The sequence below is a fragment of the Gouania willdenowi genome, chromosome 16 (assembly GCF_900634775.1).
Source record: "Gouania willdenowi chromosome 16, fGouWil2.1, whole genome shotgun sequence".
NCBI lineage: Eukaryota > Metazoa > Chordata > Actinopteri > Blenniiformes > Gobiesocidae > Gouania > Gouania willdenowi.
Genome location: NC_041059.1, coordinates 28355019 through 28373348, shown reverse-complemented (window position 1 = coordinate 28373348; position 18330 = coordinate 28355019).

Here is an 18330-nt window from a genome sequence, read left to right as displayed (position 1 = left end):
CAATAAATCCTTTTCTTTTTCTATCATTTAATATCTTTGTGGAATGTTCACCCAGTAATTTAAATAAGGTTCTGCTAGGCAGCCCGTGTCTTCTGAGTAAAATTAGACTGGGAGGGGTGGAAGTGGCAAAATCAGCTGTGGCCTACTTTCAGTTCTAACATACTTAAGTTGCTCACGGCCAAACTCTGAAACCAGCTCTAACGTTTCTTAAGGATGAAAGGTAGAGACCTCTGTGTTTTATTGTGTGACTCTACATTTGAAGGGCTAATGTTATAAGGCCTCCCTAACATACACTTCTTCCAACAGGACGTTGGATTATTCTGATGAATGAACTTTAAATTAATCAAAGCAAGATGTGTGTGTTTTTTCACGTGAGGCCAGAACCCTGTATCAGCTCCAGAGTGAAATAGATCTGGTGGTGATGGGAAAAAGATCCCAACGGACAAAATCAGGCTAATGTATCGATATAAATCGGTGAGTAAAGGTGGCACGGTTATTGCTTGACAAGATAACGCCAAATTACAACATCACAAGATGTATAGTTGAGGGTACGAGTAGTATCGCGAGAGGTCGGAGTTCTGATAAAGAAAAATGCATATGATCTACTACATACCAAATTGTTATGGTTTGTTTTTGTTTGTTTTATTCCTATTAAGTATAAAAAATTATACCCAACGTACTGTAAGTATGACCAGAGTTATTCAATAGCAATATTTGTGTTTTTTTCTTGTCAAAAATATGATACCAATGATCTTCTATTTATTTATCGTCACACTTCTAATGATGACACATAATTTATAGCAAACATTTTATTACATTTACAATTATGAATACAAGTATGGTTAGTTAGGTTAGGTTAGAGTTACAGTTATTGGTAAGGTTAGAAAAAAATGTATACTGTGATTTTATCTGTGGTGTAAATTTGGGGATTGGGATTTCCTCAAAATCTCCTGTAGATAGTTTAGTTTAGTGTGTGAGTACACCTACTGTATAACTTCTGAACTGTAGGTGTACTCACACACTAAACTTAGTTTTAAATCAAACCTGTTTCTTTCCATCACCAGTTTTTTTTTTTTTTTTTTTTTTCTGTTGGGTATACGAAAGCCTTAATGCCCCTCATGATAAATTCCCGCTGTCATGTATTCCCCTGGAAAACGTCTTTACCCCTTTGCCCATACGGGTCTTCTGTTTTGCATTGATTGCAATATCAACAATGTTTTGTTATAGAAGTACTTCAATTGTTTAAGAGTGAGCAGATGTGGCTGATCAAATGACAAAAACAACTCCAACGAGGAAAACACAAACTTAATCCCTCTTTTTTTAAAAAAAAAACCTATCTCAGAGATGAGACATCGCCGTTGGACAGCGGCCACGGCGTTTGATTGAAGTGTCTTTGAAGTGCTGAACAATTTCCTCCAAAATGAGGACGGATGAAGCAAGCATAACAACACAGATGTTACATAATTGCAGAAGGTTTTGTTTCATTTCAAAACAAATGCTACAAGTGATGCAGATAAGTGGCTTAGAGTCTATCTAAAATGCATCACCAGCGTTCAGTCCCATTCCATACCACTCCATCTTTCCGTGCTTAGCCTCCGTGAGAGTGATCGATGCTCTCCGGCCCGCACTCTGATGAAAGAGGAATCCTTTTGTTTTCCAACGCTGGCGGATTTGAGCGAAGTTTGATGGATGTGGGTGGACTTGTCACACGTGGGTGTGTTATCTCTTTGTTGTGTGAAATGGAGACAAAAGGAGAGGAGTGGATGAGAAGACTGTGATTTTTATCTCTGAAGTGCAAAAATGTTTCACAGCTCAACACGGGAGGGGAGTGGGAGAGAGATTAGAGCTGTTGAAGAACAAAAATAGATTGATCAGATAGCATGATAAGAATAACAGAGGGCTTTGTTTGTTAATTCTCATTGGAGTTTTTTTTTTTTTTTTTTTTCCTCGCCCTCTGTTGTATTTAACATTCCCTGATCCTCCCCTCTTGTTTTCCTTCAGCATTCTTTTATTCCATGAGCAGTATATGGAAACGTCTGTATTTACTCCTTGTAGTAATTAGGCTCCTTGCTTTCATAGATGAGAAAATAACCTAATTAGAGGTATTCGGTTTGCTTGGCTGTATACCTGTGTTGCTTTATGAGCTTTCTGTGCTTTGTGTTGCCCTACAGTAAACAGGTCTGACCAGGGCTCTTGTTGACCCACTACAGGGAATTAGATGTGACCTCCCAGGCTGCTGCAACCAGCCAGGAGGACACACCCTGGAATTACCTGCACTTAATCTCCACAGAGAGGTCAGGCCTCTGCAAAATCTCCTCCCTCTCGTGGAAAAACCACCTGCGTTCCATTTACATCTGAAACACTGCTCTTAAAGAGGCCCCGCGGGAGCCTGAAAACATGTGTGTAAAATGAGAGACTCTTGGTTTGTGTTCATAATGAAAAGCTTCAGCTCTACGTGCGTGTACATACATACTGTGTCAGGATATGATGATGCATTTTTGGCAACAAAAAAAAAAAAAAATCTGTTTCTGATGTATTGAAACAGACAGCTAGAATTACTTTTATGACTTTACTCTATCATGCTGAATTTGCCAGCACAAGTCGTCTCTCTTCCCCCAACAGTGTAACCTTTTACTCAAATCTGACAGATGTGGAAGTAATGATGCCTTCGACAAGCAAGACCTCATAGTCTACAGACCCACGTCTGCGGAGATGCCAGCATTACCTGAGGGCTCTGATAGAGATGATTTCAATTCTCCTCAGCCATTTAATGATGGATGAACCCGCAGCTGCAGGAGCATTTGACAAGACGCTGTCAGCTGTGACAACCTGGGACTGAGTGAATGAAGGAAGGAATCCAGAAAAAGGAGCAGAAACACACAAAGCAGCCGATGATGGCAGATGGAGCGAAGGGGGGATCGTAAAAATGATCGGCGTTCAATCCGTGGCATTGACAATATGATGTCAGGCCCTGCTGGGGAGACGTAACAGATCGGCAGGTGGGCTGCCACTGTCTGTGCCACCAAGTGAAAGATCAGCTCTGACATGCAGAGAATCCCCCTCCTACCCTGACTCCAGGTTCTGAATCTCATCATTGCACGCCAAGGCCACAATGACACAGGAACTCACAATGCCATGTGCTTGTGTGTGTGTGTGTGTGTGTGTGTGCACATTCTCTCGGCGGGTGTAAACTTACATCGCCTATCACTAATTACCGCCACAGTGCCGACGTCCTGAACCGGGGCTCCAAATTACACAGCTCAACCACAACAAGGGCGATATGCCCAGCAGTCATTTGTCAGACTAATTATTTGTCTTAGGCTTGTAATTGCATTGAGAACAGGTACCCAGGTAATTGTGTGGTAAGATGCGATGTTAAGTGATGTTTTCCCTCCATTTCGAGACGAGATGAAAGGAGTGAAAATTGCAGTGCTGAAATATGTGGTTCAATCCAGCTTCCCAGTCAGAGACTAAGTCTAAATTTATTTATAAATGCTATGGATGAGAATCAGCTTTTAAAAAGGAAGTGAACCACACCTTGATGTTCATTAGCATTGGCTACTTCCTGGATGGGTTTAAACAACCTGATGTACATTGCACACAAGGTTATTAATATTGCTATATGCAGACTGAGTGAGTGTATACTGAGTATGAACAAAGCAGAGTAACTAAAATCAGGCAAAGTCAAGTTATCTCTAAGCAATAGTTGCATTAATTTAAAGTAGCACATTTCCACTATGCACAGCATTGGTTTTCTGCATACAAATATAAACACTGTCATTTTAAATGATGTTTGGCTCACGAACACTGTCACCTATCATTATAATTATGACCACACTTTCTGTTATTTTTATTTTTAAATGTGTATCCCATGATTCCTCACAGAGGTTAGGCAGGGGCGACTGGACACAATGTCAGGTTCAATATTATAATGAGCAAAAAATAAATAACTCATTGAGAAGTAAAAACAGGGGAGATTTTTGTATTTGCCCCGAGTGCAATAGCAGCCCTCCCGGTGTCTGTGAGAGTTGTCTGATCTGGACAATGGTCACTGGATTCTTCTGTCGAGCAAATCAGTCTCACCACGCGACTGTCTCCGGCCATCTTCCACAGTGCACAACATTGCCCAGGGGCCTCCTCGTTCTTTTGTGTCAGGAAACACGCAAGCTTTTGAAAAGGATCCATAACGATCAGCGACAGCCGGGGCTGAGCAAACGGCCATGCCTCGCAAAGAAAAAGGCCACTTCTACATGAAAAGGTACAGACATATTAGAGTCCTCTGCCTCCATTTACGTGTTTTAATGTGATGCATGGCCTGATCATGTCTTCTTATATGAGCATCCAGGCAGAGAAAATGTTGGCTCTGTCATTATTATAAACAGGCGTCCTTTGGTATAAACAAAATCAAAATGTTCTGTGGCGAAGCAGACTGTGCTTAGATGTCTGTCCGTATTTGGACACCACCTATAGCTTCCACTCCAGGACTGTATGTTTTGCATTCACCGTCTGTGTAACGTTCAGGATCAGTGTGTCTGTGGAGGATGAGAATAAGGAGTAGGCATGTGTTGTTTTTTTTTTTCCTTCCTTCTTCTTCCTCCATTCTCTCCCTCTGTCTCTCTGTCTTTCTTTCCACACGGTGGAAACACCAAGGTGCCATCTGCTTTGCATTTGTTTAACAAAGATTTATTGTGCAGCAAGACACTAATCCAAAACACACACACACATACACTCACACACATCTCGCCTTCTTCTTGTCACAGGCCGCGAAGAAAAAAGTGAGGGATGTGGGATTGGAAACGCTTGGCGCTCTTTGTCAACTCTCACTCTGATGAGAGGAGAGAGAGCCGGCTGGCACACAGAGGTAGGAACGCCAATTATGGCCTCCTCTGCCTCCATGTGCCTCCACACCAACGTGCTGATTTGGAGCTACAAATATAAACTTGTCATACGTGTGTTTATGGTTGGGTGGAAGCGTAAAAGTGCATGACTTTAAGTGAATAAAATATATGAAAGATTAAATCAAAGCAACAAGAAGTGGTTCATTGCTCGACAATGAAAGAATTCACTTGGAGTGTGACACACTCCAGCATCAAACGTGTTTCAGGAGGCAACGGATTATCTTCTTCTTAAAGAGAAAACAGGTCAAAGTGGCTCTTTACAACAGCTCTTATCATGTCAGCCTGTGAAGCTGGGCGATGTAGTTTGGTTTGTTACTCCTCCTCGCCCTGTCTGGGTGAACCCTCGTATCTACTGACTCCTTGTGCCCTCTTTGTCACACTCATGCCAGCTAGTGAAGCAGGGTCCTGAGGGCAGTCTGTATGAGCCCTTCGACTGGAAAAGGCCATAGTTGTGATTTAGCAATGGCCTCTTCGAGACGACAAAGAGGTTAAAGGGCCCTTGAGATGAGGCGGTGTAAAGCCTGTCGAGCCACTTCCTAAACATTCATCAATGTGTTACCCTACTCTAAGAAATGGCCGTGGGTCCCCATCTGCCAACTGGAACAACCACGATGCTCATCATTTAGGGACTAAACAATGAAAGGCACAGCCATACACACTAAGCAGGCACTAATGAGCGCGTGTTGGTATGTACTGTATATGCACTAAAAAAAACCACACACATTGGCGTACACACACATTTCTCATCATGATGTCTCCAAGAACTCTTTGTATCCAGTGTTCAGCGCTGAGCCCTCCAACCTCAGGGTGAAGCCCCTGCCAGTTCACCTGCCAGGCCTAGACCAGCTAAGCACTTAGTGCCCACAGAGGTCACCCCCACCCACACTCCTCACACACCCACCACGTTACACAGGGTCAAGGAGGCCTCACCCACACTCTTGTTCTTCCGAACAGCTTGATGTATAAATGTTGTTTCTCTACAAGGATATCCATTTTATTTGCATTGACGTGTTAAACATTTTTTAGAACAAGTAAACACAAAAAAAAATCTACAAAATCATGGCATTGCCTAGTAAATGGACAAAGGGTAGCATATTTGTGTAACTGTATTTTGGGGTGTGTGGTACTGTAATAAACAAGTAGTTTTAGCTATGTGTTCTAATTCCCACAATCCCCTCACAACCCCTCGGTTTGATTGGGCTTGTAAAGTCATTGTTGTGCCTAAAATGTGATGCATAAGAAGAACTTTGATGGACTAAGAGTTCAAGAAATAGAGAGAATATGGGGCAGAGTTTTTTTTTTTTTTTTTAAAAGACAAAAACAGCCTTAATTTATAATTCCCTGCTTTTTTATTTCTTTAAAGTTGCTTAACCACATTAATCACATTTTTAAACTGTACCTGTATGTCATCAATAATTGTTTTCATCCACTACAGATCCCATTGAGACCCCAAAAACACTGGCCAAGTGACATTTCTGGTGGTTTTAAAAAAGATTGAAAGAATAGTGGATGTAATTATTGTGGCTTCTGTGGACGCACGGCCGTAATCTGTGCGATCACATATCACAGGATAAACAAAGCAGGCCAAAAGCATGTCAAAAGAGGCAGTGGTGCCGTAATGGATAAGGAAGCTGGCTTTTAATCAGAGGGTCACAGGGTCAAATCCAACCTGGGTCGTTGCTGTGGGGCTACAAAGTCAACACCATGATCAAGTATGATCTTTGTGTTTTCAAACAGTGGAGCTATATTTAGCTAAGGCATTGTCAAACACACTGTTATGTAGGAACATAGAACGCTGTAGACTGTGTGCAGTGCAGGGAACAGGTTTAAAAGGTATAAGTCGCTCTGCTGCATCAGATTTCTTACTGAGCTTACTATATTTTAAGTTTCATTCAAACGCCTTAGACTAGTTCGCGGAAATGCGTTTCCAAGGCAAACAACCATTTTTTACCTTTGACCCAAGATGGCTGACTTCCTGTTTGGTTTTGGGCATGGTCAATGTGTCATTTTTTGCTCATCCTGGGGTCAATAATAAATGTGGCAAATTTCGTACGTATCGGTCAAACCTGTCAGAGGTGCGGTTCCATCACATTTTTTGCGTCTATAATGTGTTGAGACTTGTATGTAATCAATCCCAAAACTAGTCAATATTAATCATGCCCCCACCTTCTGTCACCGTATGTGTTGTTACCTTCTGTCAGCTGATAACTCCCTAAAATACTGAGTCTCATCAATGGCTTGTTGCAGAAAAAAATTCTGTTTATTCCTCTTCTGACACACAATGGACACTGCACTCCAACGCCGGTTATAGCCCTCACACAAAGAGAGTGATGTGGAACAACAACAAAAACTACACTTCCCAGTCATGTTATATCTCCACTTAAGGTGACACCAAACCAGCAATGGTATGAACGGACCTCCAATTAACCATGGACGCCTTTTTTTTTTTTTTTTTTTTTTAAATGCCATTAAGTTGAGTTAAAATGATCACTATTATGAAGGTCATGTGATAACTTTGACAGTTTTAGTAAAAACATTTTTAAAGAGACCTTTCTGCTCTTGAGCCATCACTGCATCCTTCTACAGGACTCCAAATATGTTCAAGTCACATGACCATTTGTCAATGACCCGTTGGTTTATGATGGAGTAAAAAAAACTAAACTTTTGGGCAGCAATTTAAACCTTTGACACTTATCTGTTAGTAAATTCCTATCATCAGGATTTTTGAGAAGTGGTCAGAAAATCTTGGAATAGAAGATGGATGAATGAATGAATTTAAAATTTAAACAATTGACACATCCAATTAATTGTCCAAAGTTATTGCCAAACCAAATGAAAACTATAGTTATTCATCATGGTATCACTATATAGTTGGGATTTAATCAGGTGTGACACCAGCTTCCGATGTTATTGGCAGCCGAGAAAAATTCTACCCTTCGGATAGGCCGCGGCATGCCGGGAAAGATGAACTCCCTCTCCTTGTCCGAAACGATCAAGTCAACATTTCCCAGGTTTACTGTATGTGTATGTTTGTACTGCTGTAGATTTAGCCACAAGAGTGGAGGAAGCTCCAGAGAGTCGGAAAGCGACATATTGAGGATTGCAGTTGACGACGGGAAGACTGTGGAAGGTGATTGGTGCACTTCAGCACTGGAAATGTCATTCAGAGAAATTAAATGTCAAAAAGGTGCTTGTCTAGCTAAAAATGCTCAGTAGTCATATTTGTTTGCACATGCCTCTGCTCTTCCATCCTACAGGTCACTGAAGCAGTGTGGGCATCATCAGCCTCGAGCAAACACCATGAATGATATCCTTTATGATCAGACAGGACTGGGAAAAGGCAGAGGCAGTACAGCTGATGCACTCGAGCCTTTCTCACTTGTGACATGTTGACATGTTAGGCAAAGTAGAAGAACATCCTGTGCTGGGCCTCAGTAATCAGATTGTGGGCATTTGCATCCATTTTATTGCTGTTGCAGATGGTGGTCCCCCGGGAATCTGAATGACACCAGTGTGTTCACAGTAGCACCATTTGGGCCCGTTGGTTTCTATTCATGCCAATCCTCACTTCTAACCATCTGGAAGGTTTTAAAAATAAAGATTGTGGATTGCACATGGCAACGCTAGTAATTTGTTTATCATTCGTTGTCCACGTCCTGAAGAAGAAACTGGATTTTAATTACCAAGGGCAATCATTATTCCACCACACTTCCCTCCTTTATCTGAAATATACTCTAGAGCTCTGAACACTTGAGCATTGTACTTTTGCACCATCATAAAGAACATGAATAAAACATTGTGATTTCTGAACAATTCCTGTATATGGAAGGGCCATGAGAAAACCAGGAACATATCGGCCAGGGGGCGTTTTGAGTTATTTACAGATTCTTAAAGTTTGGATTCTAAGCTCTAACACACACATAGAAAACAAATAATATTTGAAGAAATTCTACCCATTTCAATCTTGTCACTTTCTAAAGTACACAAAGAAGAAAATGATTTTTAAATATTGTGAAGTTTTCATCACCTCAGAGCAGCCAGCTGAGCTGGCAGAAAAAAAAAGCTACTTGCAATACTTTGCATTGACCCAACCACCCAGAAATTGTCGTCAATTGCCTTTTTAACCACTTTAATGCAATTCAAAGCCGCAATGAATATCTGAACCTTCCGTGAGTTGAATTCAGGAACAGTTTCACTTTTAGCAGCTGTATCTCGCTCCTATCATCGTCTTCGGATAAGCTGACATGTTGTTTGAGAGACAATGCACACTGGTAAGAAAAAAAACGATTAAATATCATCCTAAATGGATTATTTCTGTGGTCAGAAGAGGTGAGGATGGACCAAAAAGCAACTGAGCAGCTCCAGTCAGTGTTCAAAACAGCTGGCTATATATATATATATATATATATATATATATATATATATATATATATATACTACCCTAAACTGTTTCAAAAATTACTTAATTAATAGAGAAAAATATGTGTCATTGAATGGTTATTCCTCCATAAACTCCAGAATTTTGCATGGGGTGCCTCAGGGCTCAATCTTGGACCCTTTATTATTTCTAATATATATAAATGATCTACCTTCCTATATTATTTGCTGATGACACTACTCTTATAATAACTCACAATGACTTTAATCACTTGATTGAATGTGCAAATGAGGAGCTATCGTCAATCTCTAAATAGTTTCAACTTAATAAATTAACATTTAACATAAATAAATGTAACTTCATGATCTTTTGCAATATAAACAAATTGTATCCTAAACAGCAAGCAAAATTATGCATTCGTGGGTCTGAATTTTTGCAAGTCAATACCACTACATTTTTGGGAATATTAGTTGATGAAAAACTGAATTGGTCAAATCACATAGAACCTGTTTGCAAAAGAACCACAAAGATTACTGTAATATTACAAAAAGTTTGCCCTTTGATTCATTCATCTGTTCATTTAACTATAAACAACAGCTTTTTATTTCCTTATCTAAATGATTGCAATATGGTCTGGGTATCCTCAAACCCCACCCATCTCAAGAAAACATGTACTATTCAGAAAAGATTTTTAAAATTAATTTCACATTCAAACAAATTTGCTCCATCAGCTCCACTTTTTACCAGTTATGCGATTCTACCAATTTACAAGCGAAACATCTATTAGACATGTTTATTCATACACAAGTTTATTTATAGTAAGCAAGAGGTTTCTATCACTTTTCAAAGTTTTTTTTTTACATTTTATTCAAATACACAATCATACCGTACAAGACACAGTAATGACAATAACTATTCTCTATGTCTACCCTTTGCCCGTACATCACATCGGCCCTCTGCTTTGGAATAGTTTACCTCCCCAAATAAGATCCATATCCTCCTACTTATTCTTTAAAAGGCAGTTAAAAAAAACACCTTGTCCTTTCATGAATCCTCTTACATTACACCAAATTACTTCTTGTACTTCTTTTTGATCGTCAATTAACATTTTGTTCAATAATTAATCTTTTGATATCAACATTTGTGAACTTTGTTTTTTTATTAGTTTTCCATTTATATCAAAGATTAATTGTGCATTTTTTTTCCTCATGATTTTACAAGTGTTTGTTTATTATCCTTTTTTTAAATTGTGTTTATTGAAAGGGGTGGAGCTCTTGTACTTGTAAATGAAAAATGAAATGAAATATACTGTATGACTTAGACTGCTGCTAAATGCACACTTCATAAAGGCAGTGTTAGTTCGACTCATAATCAGAATAGTTGCTTAAGTAGCCATGTGTTTTACTTCAACGTGCAATTTATTGACCGGAAACAAAAACACGTTTGTGGAATGTCGGTATGGTAAACAGCTGTTGGAATTGCACACTACCAAACACAGATGCAGCTCGGCAATAAAACAAGCCATTTTCAAAGACAAAGTTTACTGTTTTAAAACATTTGATACTGTTATTTGAAGCATGGAGTGCTTTCTTAATAACTTCAACTACAAAAATGACCAGAATCACTATTTTCTCAGAGAATGAAGGTTTTTTTTTGTCCTTTTTCTCTGTTTCTCTCATGCCAACTTGTTCCTGGATTTCTGGCGCATCACATGTTTTAAGTGAATACCTGTAAATATTTGTATTCTACACCCAATATTAATCTTGACACATCTATTGTGGTTGCGGTCGGAGCTGAAAGGCTGAACGCTGTGGAAGACCTACTGCACCACCAAAGCCAATACTATAATTTTATCGATTCTACAAAAGCCTTCACTGTGTCTAACACTAAGGTTTATGGCGGGTTCTCAAAAAATACAACTTTGACATAACCTCATCCAAGTCATGAAAGCACTTTGCACAGATTGAACCGGTGCAGTTCGGATAAGCAACAGAGAACATAAAGCTTTCACAGCAACTGTTGGTGTCAGGCAAGGCTGCCTCATCTACTGTGGTTTTTACGTCTCAAGCAGAGAGGCCTATCTCCATTCCCCGGTTCAACAATGACATCATCCCTCAAGGGATTAGTACAGTACCAGCCTGAAGAACAAGGAATTTGAATAAATGCATTTTTGATCTGTGATCTGGTGGATTTATATCAGTTGTGATGCAAGGAATTAATAATTGTATGGAGCAAAACTGGTCAGATGCACAAGTTTCCAAATAACATGGTTTGTCACTGATTTTCCGTCTCTTGTGTAGACAACCAGAGCACACATTGGTAAGAACAGCAACATAATCAGAATCAGAAAGGATTTTATTCGCCATTTAACTCGGTAGTCGGAGTGAAAGGCACACATCAACACACCAGGGTGCCATTTGATGCATTATTATTAATAATGTTGATATATACTGTCAGTTAATTAATTTAAATTTTTAAAAGCCATAAAGTATTGATGCACTCATAGAGTTTATATGTATATTTATTTATTTTTTTTTTTAGACAAATCCAGAAATGCGATAATCTACAAATAATTTCTTCTATGAGAATAAATCAAAGGGCTTTCAATGTTGAACAATAAGTGACACTTTTTAAAAAACTTTTATTTGTATATTCAGCTAAATATTTTTCATACATATGCTAATTGTCCTACTGTAAGCACACCAAAGCACAAAGCAAGGTCCTTAAAGACATGGATGAGTGATTTGAATTCAAATTCAAATTCAAAACAGCTTTATTGGCATGAAAAAACAGGTTTACATTGCCAAAGCAAGTGAGAACCATGTACACACGAAAAGATTAAAAGACTAAAATTTGTGCAAAACAATAAGAGTAAAATAAATAATAAAATAGGCATTCACTATATGCTGTATATATATATATATATATATATATATATATATATATATATATATATATATATATATAGAACACAATTTACAATTAAGTTACAAATGTTGTAAAAGTCGAGGTAATGTATAGAATTTTACATATATTGATATATACACACATATGTGCCCGGTTATACAAGCACATATATATAAAAAAAACCACACAAAACTACATATTATTGTAATTATATCATAATATTCAACCCTACTGAGAGAAAAAAAAGAGCCATGTCACTCAGTTACATATGCATGTGAAAGCATCTATCCTATAACTTGAGCAAACACTACATACTGTATACACTGAGCTACAATGACAGGGTTTCATTAAATAAAACGCAAAATGGTTTTCTTTGATCCACTGTCACAATAGACTTTCTTATAAACTAATTTGAATTTGCCTGTGGAAAACTGTATCACCGTCTTTCTTTTATTTGCCGTTCTTCTATCATACTCTATGCCCAGGGGACAAGTGAAATTGCACCAACCTCATTTACATGACACATATTTGTAAATCCTATAAAAAAAAATAATAATAAAAAAAAAAAAATGGGGGAATGCTACCTGCTTTATTTTTGCAGAAGCCATTTCTCTATTCTCTGGGGAATGATTCTTTATCTTTATCACTTAGGGGATATAAAACGAGCTAACTGGGTGGCAGGATAGCATCAGGACCGACTGATGGCTAACACTAGCTAGCTGGTGGGTACACATAGGGGAGCACACATTGCATCGCTTCTCTTTATCAATCACATCAGAAATTCATATGCAATACACATAACACATCACACACACCTAATTAAAACAAGTACATTGTATATGGCATAGAAACGGAGCACAGGGAAAACACCTACAAGTTTTGTTAGCTGTAGCGTCTGGTTCTCAGCTACTGTATATTAGATTATTGCTTCTCCTGCGCTAATTTACTCTTCAACCTGCTACGTTCACCACCTACAAAGAGCAAAGCTATAGTTAATGTGCACTAATAATGTTCAAGCTGAGAACGCTTGTCTGCAATCATTACTTACCTCAGAATGACTTATAGTAGTCACGAGATGTGTATAAATATTTACCGTTCTACATAATCCTTCTTAATTTCCAGTGCTCCGTTATTGTCTCATGGAGTAAATCATTTTGTTTTATGTGTGAAAATGTTTCATAGGTGAAAATGACTTGACAGGAACGACAGAGGCATCACAGCAGGAATGTTTTAATCACTTATTCTGGGCCACATTTTAAAAAGAAGATGAATCCTCCAGGTGTGATTATTGATACTATTGGTTTTAGTGTTTATGTGCGGGCTAATGATAAAACCTGAAGGGCAGGGTTAAAGTCAATTATAATTGTAGTTGCGTGATTGCTAATTAATTAAAATGATGGCATAACTATAATTATAAATGTCTTTTTTTTTTTTTTTTGTTTTTTTTTTTTTGTTTTTTTTTCAAATGTTGCTGCCGTATTTGTAATTAATTTGTAACTGAGTTCAGGTCATTCAATTTGTAATTGTAAATGCCAATAAAATTCTATAAAAATTGTCAATTCTAATTTAATGCAAACATGGGGAACCATGTTACAGTTCTATGTACAGTTCTACACATATTATTATTAAAATGTGTTTCATATCAAGCTTTCCCACAATATACAATTAAAAAAGAATTGAAAACAAGGGGTATACCGTACTGACACCAAACAGACTCAGGTGCCCACGCTTATATTTTCATTGATTGGGAAGACTAACCAGGTAACCAATAGATAGGTAATACATTAAATAATAGACAGAAAGCTAACACAAGAGGAAGGTTAGGTTATTTTTTTCAGGCTCAGTAATAAATTTGGTAACACTTTAGTTTAGGGAACATCTATTAACCATTAACTAGCTGCTTATCAACATGCAAATTAGTAACATATTCACTCTTAATTAGTCATTATTAAGTACTTATTAATGCCTTATTCTGCATGGCCTTATTATACAACCAGTAAGCCATTAACTAAGAGTTTTCCCTCAATAACCTCAGAATTATTACTTATTAGTAGTAAATAAGGAAGTTGTTGTATATTAATTACGATCTTAATATGTTAGGATTAGGGATAACCCTAATCCTAATCCTAACCCTATCCCTAACCTTGACCCTGTTTGGACTGCGAGACTGCCATTAAGTGTATAATAAGGCATTAATAAGAAAAAGGCATTAATAAGTACTTAATAAGGCATTAATAAGTACTTAATAAGGCATTAATAAGTACTTAATAAGGCATTAATAAGTACTTAATAAGGCATTAATAAGTACTTAATAAGGCATTAATAAGTACTTAATAAGGCATTAATAAGTACTTAATAAGGCATTAATAAGTACTAAATGATGACTAATTAAGAGCCAACATGTTATTAATGCTAATAAGCAACTAATTAATGGTTAATAGGTGTTCCCTAAACTAAAGTGAACGTTAGTAATTGGCATCTTACTAATAATTAACTTTCTGAGGATAAAAATAATTGTAATTTAATTATAATTGGAAAAAAAATTCTGATCACTGTGATCGTAATTGAACTGTAATTGAACATGGATAATTGAAAACGAAATTCTTTCTGAAAAATGTAATTGACCCCAACCTCGCTGAAGGGTCACAGGTACCCACAGAAACATCGTTAAAACCCAGGAAAGAAGATATGTGACGACATGTCCCTCCAAAGTGGATCAAACTCCAATCTTAGATTGCCTTCTTGGATAATGTGGAAATATTAGAGAAGCCTTGATCTAAAATGGAGCATGGAAATGAAGTGGCAGAGGGAGCCCTGAGGACAGGAAGCAGACACGGCACTGGCCCAGCCATACATACCTCTGGGAGGCTGCTAGCGCAAACTGCCGCTCCTATGTAAATGTCCCATTCCACACATTAGTCATACTGCCTTCAGTGCACACTAAAGTGTGCCTCGCCCATCAAACTCTGCCTGCCTCCATGAAGATCCCTCCAATGTTCCACAGATAAACCCTAGGGGGCCTTTCTACCCCGTTCCACCCCCACCTCCAGGACCACAGAGTGGCTGATTGGTTAGATACCCCAGGTAAATGGTAAGAATTTAAATGGCATACTTGAACGCTGATGTCAAGGAAATTTATGATCCAAAGAAATTGATAACCAGTGTAGAAAATTCAACAAAATCAATGTCACTGAGGTTTTGCTTTGATCAATTCAAATTTAACTAATTTCTTCACAATAAAGTATAACTCTGTGACCGTGTGGGACCAAGTGATGGTTTTATTCATTGCCGACAACTTTCATTGAGTAGATGAATTCTAATTGTAGATCATTATAATTCTGATCAAAGAAGTATTATGTGTACAATAAGTGTATACTGGTATCCATATGTTTTAGGACTATAATGATATGCAAACCCTATTTTTATCTTTATTTTCATTAAACCTGTACATGCAATGTAAACCATGTTTTTGGCTCCTGAAACAAAGTCTAGGCCTATCCCACACAATATTCCCCTGATTTCAACCTGTTTCTGTTGTTAAGAGACAAAGTCTGCACAAAATTAGGTAATTTATTCAACAATTAATTGGTCTCAAACTGAGTGGCTGATTAAAACCTGTAATCACTTAGAGGAGAAAGGAGATGAGGCCGAATAAGGTACCACGGCTCGCTAAATGGCTACATCAAACATCTCGCATGTCCAGTAATATTTAAACTCTAACGAATGCATTATTATTACATATTTTGTTGTGCTTCTTAGAACTAATTACAAAGCTTAACTGACATTATTTTTGTGGTAAAACTCCACAGCTATAGGATTTTGATGTCAGGTCAGAGTGAGATTTATTCTGACCTTCGGGGAGTCCCTAATGTATTTGGTACTGAATGCTTGTAGAACAACATGTATTTAACCTGACAACCTTTATTACTTCATTAGTATTAACAAACAAACTATACATATAGATACAGCAGTTCTGTTGTGTAATTTAAAAAAATAATAAAATAGCCAGTCATAATAAATAAAAATCACTTCAAACACAATCTGCCTTCACGTCACCCATTCATAGATTAATAATCACTTCTAGATATAGTCTCAAGTCTCACACATTGAGCGTGCAGAAGTGAGTAACTGCAACTATAGCAAGGAGTAAAAAACCACCTAATGTTCTCCATTATCTTTGTATATTACCATTAAAAAGGGGTGTTTGTGAACTAATATAAAAAATATATCAGTCATAAAGACAGAACAAGACTTAAGAATTAAAAATGATAATGCTGCATAGATGTGTGACGTGTATATTGTTGAATATGCTTAGCAATAACAAATGTATTAGAGATAATGTTTATATTTCAAATAAATGCTTTCAGTAAAACAACTGTAAATAAGTTAAATGTTTACAATTTAAATATATAATTAAACGTTTCCCAAAAAATGGAAGAATGTGAATTGACCTTGTTTTATGCTTATTTTTACCCATCCTCTTTCATCAATTTACCCCTTGAATCTCAAAAGTTCCTTTAACATTTTATTGATTTTTCTTTTACCTTGTTAAGAGGCTTTGATCACAAACAAAAAATAATCTGCAATATTAAATCAAGCTTTTCTTTTCTGTCTTCAGTCAATAGATGTTTTTTTTTTTTTTTTGTTTTGTCTTGTTTGTTTTTATTTTAGGGGGAAATATCACTTAATCTTGTTTTCACAGAGTAAATAAATCTAATTTACTGGAATTAATTTCTTCAAAAAGGATCTACATTTTAATAATACAACATGATTGTTTACTATATTCATTCTGAAAAGTGCACCTAATATTCTGCTACTTCACATCTCCCAAGCTTCCTGGCAGCTTTATTTCCTGCATTCTTCTAATAAGTCCCTATTGGTCTTTGGTGTTGGTCACACAACACTAAAACACGCTGGTGTCTGATTTACAACTCTATTTAGCCTCTCTTTATCTTGGCTTTAAACCTCTAACTACAATGCAATTAGATAAATAATAAAATATGTAATATTATCTATCATTTCATCTAACATGGGATCAGCAATGTATAATGCATCCCCTGTTCTCATTTATTTATAAGACAAAACGAAGGTCTTGTTAGCCTTGTGTCCCAGTCTACCTCTCTCCTCTCTGATACACTGCTATTTATACACAGCCACAGAGGACTACAGGGCTGACAAATCCACCAGTGATTAAATTAATTACATGACTAAAGAATTTACTTGCAATAACTCATTTACACTATAATTGTGTGATTGTTGTTCTAGCATTGGAGAGAAAAAGATACGACTTGTTTTTTTTGTTTTTTTTTTGTTGTTTTTTGTTGTTGTTTTTTTTAAACAAAAGCACATAATTATTCTCAATACAATGAGCAGAATTACATATTTATTGACCAAAAAACTTTGAATTAAGTCAAGCTTGGATATTGAACTTCTATTCTATTGAATAAAGATGTATCTTCTGTTGTACAATAATATTAAGCATCTTTATTTGAAGACTCTGTTTAGATTAAATAGGAAAAGCCACAAATAGCAGATATTATTTTTTGTATATGCATGATATTCATGTATTTGAAAAAAAACACACACAAAAAAAAAAAAAGTGGTCGAACTGGGAATATTGTCTGCTGTGATGATTTGATGACGACTTCTTTTCATCACCAGTGCGTTTTCTCCCATTCACACGCACATGCAAAAATCCCAGTCATTGTGGTCTCGTGCTGCCATCTGCCCTGAACAAGAACATCCTCCACAGTACACAGTTAGAGCTGCTGCTGCTGCTCTGCCACACATCAGCAGTTCATGCAAAGTGACCCCAAAACCACAGAGAAACTAAAAAAATGAAAAAAACGAGATTTAACAGTATATAAGTAGCTACTAAAGGTGGGACGATACATCATGTGACAGGATATTGCAATATTAATACGCTCCAAGATGTATCTTGGAGTTGGTCAGATAAAACAATTCCTCTGTATCTACTAAGCATCAGATTGTTTTGGCTTTTTGTAATTATTTATATGTCTATTGAGTTGAAAAGGTCATACCCATAGTAAGTATGAGAGTTAAAGTCTAATTAAAGCATCATTCTTTTTTCTTTTTTTTTTTGTGTGTGTCTTTTTTCCCTTTCCAAAAATATTTTTCCATATTGTT